At 37.3% G+C, this 8,188-nt stretch overlaps 1 non-coding gene across 1 annotated transcript; it reads left to right on the top strand.

Moving 5' to 3' along the window:
• Nucleotides 1–4,835: 4,835 nt before the first annotated feature.
• Nucleotides 4,836–4,907, top strand: TRNAG-UCC (transfer RNA glycine (anticodon UCC)). Its single transcript has one exon. It is a non-coding gene; the product is annotated as a tRNA-Gly (tRNA).
• The last annotated feature ends 3,281 nt before the right edge of the window (nt 4,908–8,188 follow it).

Here is an 8,188-nt window from a genome sequence, read left to right as displayed (position 1 = left end):
CACGTGTGCTGTTTTACTGCCGCGCCGACTCTAGCTTCTTTCTCCCTGAGATGAGAGCGGCTTTAGAACTCTTTCGCAGGCTGCCGATGAATTTTGCAGCGATATCGCCGCTCGATTTCCACCGCCGGCCGCCAACTCCTCCGCCTTTGCTCACACACACACACGCACTAAAATAATCGTCAAATTGAAACGCTACTACTTGGCCCAATTCGAATTTATGCGCGCCAGCCGCTCTGTGTCTTTCTTTATGGCCCTGCGGATATGGCAAACTGACTGTTTAGCAAACGAAAAACTGCAAATCGCGAAATTGGAACTTGATGTCAAGAGAATTTACGATGTAATAACCCGGCTACCCATTCAATTTTTGGCATGTTCCGATCCGACGTTATGTCAAGCCAGTTTGGAATCTATTTGAATGGAAATGAGGAATTGATATGGACGGAATATCATATTTTATTCGATAGGTTGACAAAATTCGGGAAATGTAGTGTTGAATTTTTGCAAATTAAATTCAACGCAATTTTCAAGTAAGAATTTTGAACAAATTGCAGTAAGTTTGGCACGTAAAATTCCTCCTTCAACCGTGGGCGTGTAATTCACACAAATTTTTTAAATACTGCAGGTATATTTTGACAAATTTGCACACCTCAACATCGAATTGTTTTATTTTGTTTAACGTTTTTATAAAAGAAATGCCAATATAAAACCATATGCAACAGTGGAAATAAAGTTCTAGCGTCCGTAGGGGTATTATTATCATTAAATTAATTTCAGGCCGTATAGAGACAGCAAGTTTAGCACACGTTCCATTCCAGCCATTCGTTTAGACACGCTCAGCTGCGATGGTGCATTTAAAACAAAATTGGCGTCGGCCGTGCTGCAGGTGCAGCGAACATAATTACGCCTGCTCCGTGCTCGCAAATGGCGCATTAGAGAAACGCCGCGGCGGGCACGGGTAATTGCATTCGAATGCACGCGCCATTTGCCGTGCCCATCTTGCCGCCCTCTCGCCATGCGCCTCTAATTTAAGCAATTCCGTGTGCATTCAAAGCATCGGTGTGACGAGTGTGTCTGTGTTTTGCAACGAGAGTGTGAATTGCGCCTGTAGCGGCCCGCGATTGTCATCATCTGCCGCTGTGATTGAGCTCCATTCGAGTGCATGATGCGCGTGAATCTCCGGCGTCAATTATCGCCGGGATTTCTCGTTCTGCCCTCGGAACATACAGGCTGGCTCGTAACGTGTTGCAAATGAGGGTGCCAACTGTCCGGTTAAATTTTTTTCCTTTGATTTTTCATTAGTTTCTTGTAATAAGCAATAACCAAAGAGATTGAGATGTGCTGTAGAATTCATTGTGGTCTTTTCTTTGATTATCAAAAAGTTTTATTTTTTATTTTAATCTCTCTAATTTCTTTTTTCAAGGTGTTTTATTTAGTAATTTTTCAGTGGCTTTCGAAGTATGTAGAAAGAATAAAATAAAAGATCGAAAGATTTGAAATTTCTGGTGATTGAAACATTTTATTGCCAGATTTTAATCTTTTTTCAGACGAATTTTTCGATAAGGAAATGTGTGCATCCAATTTCTTCTTAAAAAAGGATTTAAGTTTGAAATCCAGTTTTGGCTCTAGATAAGGCCGCGAATTTCTGCTGCACTTTTCAGACCCACCTGTATACATCAGGCGTTATACATCGCCGGCTCACTCAGAGCGCAGCAGATGTATCAATTTGTATCCGACGATAATGCGTTTGTTGCGCGCACAAGAAGCTACACTCACACACCTAAATAATCCGCGCTGAGCCAACGCTAATAACGTCAATTTTTCATCACCCTTCACCTCCCCAATATATCAACAGTGAGCGAGCGAGCGCGAGAGGAAATTCGCGCTACTTTTTCAGCCTTTCCCAGCAAGCGAGTGAGCGAGTGAAGCAGCCGTGTGCGTGTGTGTTTATTAAGGTGCTCCAGGAATAAATAAATGGCTGCTTTCGAGACGCAAACAACCTCCTACTCCTCTTTCATCCTGCTTAAAACATTGCAAAAACCGGCTGCCAAAAGAGGAAACAAATGCAAAATTTGAATTTGAGCGATTTGTTAAGAATCCTTTTTGAAAAATATTTATAGAACGTTTATTAAATACCTACAGTGCACGACACATGAAATTACTGTATTTACAAAATGGATTGCGCCGGGACATGTTTTTAAGAAATATAACGACTTAAAATAACGTGATAATACTAATTTTTCAGTTAATCAAAATGTTACATTTAAATCAATTAAATAATTGCAATTAATTTTCTAGATCATTAAAATAAAAATCATCAAACAAAAACACAAACATAAAAGCATAAAATTTATATAATAAAAATAAATAACCACCGTTCATTTAAGAGGAAATCAACTTTTAAGAGCTTTCAAGCAAATGTAAAGTGCTAGGAATTTTTCCGCTGTTTTTGACAATGAATTTGTAAATTTATTTTTCCAATGCTTTTAAATTTCAGAGTTTAGAAAATTGATAAAACTATAGTTCAGACTCCATATGATATAATACTGAATAGTGTATTTTGTTCTCGAACTCCTTCAAGGCGCTTTTGAGATAACTCCCTCTTAAAAATTTATTAAATTTATATCTCAGCTTCCTTTACTATTTTCTCTCTGTTTTGAGGCAGTAAATTTCTAAAAATATTGCTCATTTACTTGCTTGGCCAAATGTTATTGCAGAGAATCTGAGCAAACTTGGGGCGTATGTTTGTAAAAAGAGCGCAAATATTGGTTTTCCGTCTTGGGGGTGGAGAAGGGGCCGAGTTTGGTCGTTTGCAGCTGAAAATTCGCGGTGTGTTTACGTGCGTGAGGGCGGACGAGCGAGCTTCATTATTCAGCGCTGAGAGAAAGAGATGAAAAATGCCCCTGTGATTCGGCGTGCGTGGGCGCGAGAATTCTCTGCTCTCTGCCATTATTTGTGCACTGGAGAGAATTTAGAAAGAGGGCAGAATGGAAAATCTCGCGTACACACACGCGCGCGCGCTCACACACTTTTCCATTAGGTAAAAACCCATTTCGACCGCTGCGATGTGTAATTATTTATACGAGCCAAGCGCCGTGCTGAGTAATGGGAATAATGTTTTTCCTTCTGGCTAACGGGATCAAAGGGCAATAATATTCCGTGCAATCCCGTGGATGGCCCTCGAGGCTTTTGCATCAGCCCCGTCAGTCTGCCCGGCCATCAGCCGCACTCAAAGAGATGTGCACGTTGTTGCTGCTGATGAGCTGAGCAGGATGTTTGACTAAATTATTAAATCCCACCTAATGAACTTTGTGTTTGCTGTTTGAATAGATGTATGTGCAAACACACAAATACCTGCGAGGAGTGCAAACCCTTTTCTCAGCAGGCAGCCAAGCAGCGCACGAGCCAATTCGCGGAAGAGATGAATACATGCCAAAAAGTATTTGATGTATTTTGCAACGCGTCTGAATTATTTACAACTATAGGGCTGGGAAATTTAGACGAATAACTTTTTTTCTGAGCTTTAAATCATTGTGGGACCATAAAATGAGCAAAAGTTATGCATTTCAAGTCATTCAAAGCAAATTTAAAATCGTCTGCAAGTGCCAGAACCGTCTAAATCGTCTAAAGTTCGACAATTTTGAGTTTGAAATTAACTATTTTCTATAATATATTTTATTGATAGCGTAAATACATAAAAATATAGCGTTATTTTCATTTAATAAGGGTATACATTCTGATTTGAGTATTAAATTTGTTGCTTTTGTTTCATTGCATTAATGGTTGAGCAAAAAGTTTAATCAACAAAAATCAACGTTAAAATTTAATGCTGACATTACGAATGTTAAATAAGATCAAAAATTAAAATGTATATGACAGTCAAAAATTGTTTATGTGCAATAAAAAAATGTTCAATGATATAAAAAAATTTGATTAAACATTTTCGTGCATTTGTGCATATCATGCTTGTCATTTTTTGCGTTTGTTCCTATAATTTAATTATTATATATTTCTGACTGTAATATATGATTCATGAACAATAAACAACAATATATAAAAAAATTCAGACGTAATATTCATTTTCTCAATTCTCTTTAGGTCTGATACGTATATAGGTCAGTTTTATAAAATATGATAAGCGCTTATCAAATTCGAACAATCATCAAGTTTTCTGCTGCGCATGCAAGGTAAACACACTGCTTTAGTAAATTAACGCACGGCCCAGTTGTGAGTGACGCTTATGTGCAGCCGCAGGTTTCGCGCCGTCGGGCACTGATGGCTGAGATAATATGATTACGCCAGTCGTGAATTTGCAATTCCAAGCGATAACCAGTCTGCTTGGAAATTGCATTCGTGTCATCGTGCTGATTGGTCAGCAGTAATTAAAAGCTTGAGCGAATTATGCAGCGCAGATGCACTTTTAGCAAAACAAGTAATCGAATTATGCTCAGGTGTGTGTCCCAACTCGTTTCACCGCGGGAATATCAATTTTTGTTGCTGATTGAAATTCCCTGTAATTTGCATAATTTACTTTGCAGCAGTCAGCAGTAATTATCACTGTCCAGTTGATGGTGTGAAGTGAATATAATATTAATAATGTCAGCATCAGTAACATACAACTTTAAAATATAGAATAACACAGTTTCTCGTTGACTTGACAAATTCATCTTCTTGACATCATTTATATGCCTAAAAATGATTATATCAGTGATTTTGCGGCTCGTATAAAATGGAAAACACTTTTCAAAGTATCTTATCTGATTAATTCGGAATTATCTAGTCATTTAATCTATTCTGACAAGTTCGAAAGAATACTTGACATTTTAATACAAATCGTTGCGATGGTGGTGTAATGGTGAGCATAGTTGCCTTCCAAGCAGTTGATCCGGGTTCGATTCCCGGCCATCGCACTTTTTAACATGATAAATAAAATTTCCGTCTAGAATTTGTTGTTTGAAAGAGGTCTGAATGTTAAATTTACATTTTTAATGTCAAGAGAAGTCGAGAACAATTTAACACTTCTTGTTTTAATTATTTATACACAAGTAGTTATTTAATTCAATGGCAAAAACACGTACCTCGTTTCAACATAGACGTGCGGCCGGAGCAGCAGAAAGATATTCTCTCCTTTGTTGGGGCTAAAGCGTGCTGCTACCAAATTTAAATTCGCTCCTGGCTTTACAGAAAAAAATCTTAGCATGTTTAATTATAAAAGACCGGCTTGCTGGTGAATTTAGACCCGTTGAAAAAGCTGCACGAATGAAAAAGGTAACGGGCGACGGAGCTCTTGACAGTGGCAACACTTTTTGGGGCAAATTCCGTGTATTTCGCTCACGAGAGGACTCCTTTTTATATTTAATTATATTCAACGCTCCGCTGTGAGCAAAAAATGAGAGACACAGCACACATTGGAAGAGAACCCTCCTGTGCACTACATGTTAAGCGAGAGGAACATGTTTTCCTGCCCGCGTGTCATTTTCGTCCTTCTGCCACTGAAATGTGTGACGCAAGAGCAAAAATAATAAACGCGCGGCACAAAAAACGAAAGTCCCCAATTTTCACTTTTTGTCATTCGGAAACGCAGCTGCTGGTAAAAGGAGCAGAAATTTGCGTGTTGCGCCGCTCAAAGAGAATTCCGCTCGACTCTCAGAGATGGTGCCACCAGGATATTCTCCAGGGGTTTCTCCGCGCGCCACCCCCGCTCACCCCCTATTGCCGCTGAGCAGTGTATTTGTGCGGACTTTTCTCGCCGCCTCTGGCGGCAAATTAATAATTAGCTTTTTTCGGTAAGACTCAGTCGGAAAAAAGAGAAACAAAAATGAGATGCGCCTCTCTACCCGAGGCTTCCGACTCTTTTTTTACCATTTTCGCGCATAAAACTGACGAAACTGAAGAGAAGTTGAAATCAATTTTTAACGCCAACGGCTCCAGACCTTTTTTGCTGCACTTCGCTTCTCGAAAGCCCAAATGAGGAAATTGTTCCATCTAACTTGAAAATTTTCATGTTTTGATCAGCAGATTCGGGCGCTCCAGAATTCCAAATTCCAAATTACTAATTTTTACTATCTTAAAATCATAAATTCACTATCAGACAATTAGTTCATAACTTGGTGAACAAATAGTATTTTTTCTCTACTTATCTATTGAAATAGTTTAATTTAATCCACAGCTTTGGAATAGATATTGATGTGCACTGGAATCATTTAAATTTAAAATTATGCTTGGCTTGCAAGCGGATACTGTTCTCTTACATAATCAAGAATGTTAGACAGTAAAAAATGAGAGCTAAAAAATTATGAACGCCTACAATGATGATTTCAAAAGGAGTTTTTCTGAAATTTAGTCGACCCGTCACTAAAATGACTGCTCAATCGAAGTCCAAAAGGAGGAAAATGGCCCATCAAAACCACCTGAGAAATTAAAAGCATTTTTCTGCAAATAGGTTTTTAAATGCCACCGCGTTGTCTTGACCTGGGGTAGTTCTTTTTTTGATCAGATGCTTCGCGGTCATTTCTCAGAGTCAAACGCTGGGCCTAATAATATCATTCTCATAAAAGACATCCCACAGAAGTGCTTTAACATCTTCATGAGGTGATTGTTTAAAAAATATAGAAATAGGTGAGAACTAATAATAGTAATTTTTTAAGATATGTACCTCACTTATTTCTTATTAAAATAGTTTGTTATATACGATGAGGTTATTATATTTGATATTATTGGTTTACATTATAACCTATGATTTTAATAAAAATTAAAAATGAATAACAAACAAAATGTATACAACAGACTTGATAAACTGATAATTAATATTGAATTTTTTAATAACTAATTAAATAAATAATTTATGTTAATCCAGTGTGTGATCTATTGATCTGATGCGATGAAAACCACTTAAAATATGTTTAAAGTTTAATTATTAAGATTTCCTTACGGAATCAGCCATTTTAGATCTTAGATGGAGCCATACCGGTTATAAATATTTCATTTTTCGATAAAAAGTCTTTTGCCTCTTGGACAGTTGTCAATTTAATTTTCATCAATAAATTTCCTAAACACTCTCAGAATTCATAAATTTAATGACAGTCATACTAGCCTGTAATTACTTTACCACATACAGGCTCAAAAACAGAATTCAACACGAGATAGCAAAGGTGGAATGCATTATTTCTTTACCTCCTTGCGAGCAGTGCGAGGGCACGTCTTCGACTAGTTAAGTGCGTAATGGAATGCCACGCGCTCACCAACGGCTGATAATACTTTACGGAGGCTATTGTTCTAAATAGCGGCACGCACCACTACTCCACACGGGTTTAATCTGCATATAGATGACACTGCACCGTCTTAAAGGGACCTCTGGGTCCGTGGAGCGTATTAAAAACCGGCCGTAACCTTTGATAGAGCATACGTTATTTTTCAGATTATCCCCTCCGTTTAGAGGAGAAAAGGCCGAACGCATCGGCTATCATGAAAGCCTTGCAGATTTTGGAATTGGTTTTTTGCAAGACACGCTCAGCACTTATTGTTAGAGAGAGCTGATTTATGCAGAGTTAGGATAGAATTAGCTTTGTTATCAAAACCAGCTTCACTTCTAAACCACCTTACGAATGATATTTAATATTTTTATTTTTGAAATAAAGTGTTTTTGTTATTTAAATCAGATAATTTTAATTAATAAAATTAGATAATTTTTTATTATCAGTTTTATTTTGGGAAGTGAAAGTTTGAATGTTTGGACTGGCTGATTCAAAAAACATTTTTAATTTATAATATCTTATAAAACATTTATGCAATTAAAATTGTTTGTCTGCGATTTAATTTATTCATGAAGTTGATGTTATCAGCAGGGTGTTAGCTAAAATCATTAATTATTGCAGTAACTTGTAAATGAAAGCGATACTGTGCATGATTTTTGTATAAAAATGCCAATGATTTTATATTCACCTACTCTTTGATATATTTTTCAGTTGTCACGTAAAAATAAATTCAATGAATCGCTTAAAGAAAGAGATAGCATTTTTGTTTCCTCTCCCTAAATCAAAACTGCGGGTACAATTTTTTAAAGACTGTTTGGATACGATATCATTATTCCTCATTTCCATGTATATATCCCTCGCATACGCATCTGCAACTTTGTTTTCGTAAAACAAGCGAAATATGATGGCTGCATGAAAATCTCATTTTCCGGCAGCCA

This window comes from Cloeon dipterum, chromosome 4, assembly GCF_949628265.1.
Source record: "Cloeon dipterum chromosome 4, ieCloDipt1.1, whole genome shotgun sequence".
Lineage (NCBI taxonomy): Eukaryota > Metazoa > Arthropoda > Insecta > Ephemeroptera > Baetidae > Cloeon > Cloeon dipterum.
The sequence above is the reverse complement of the archived record's forward strand: the minus strand, read 5'-3'. Positions and strand labels throughout refer to the sequence as shown.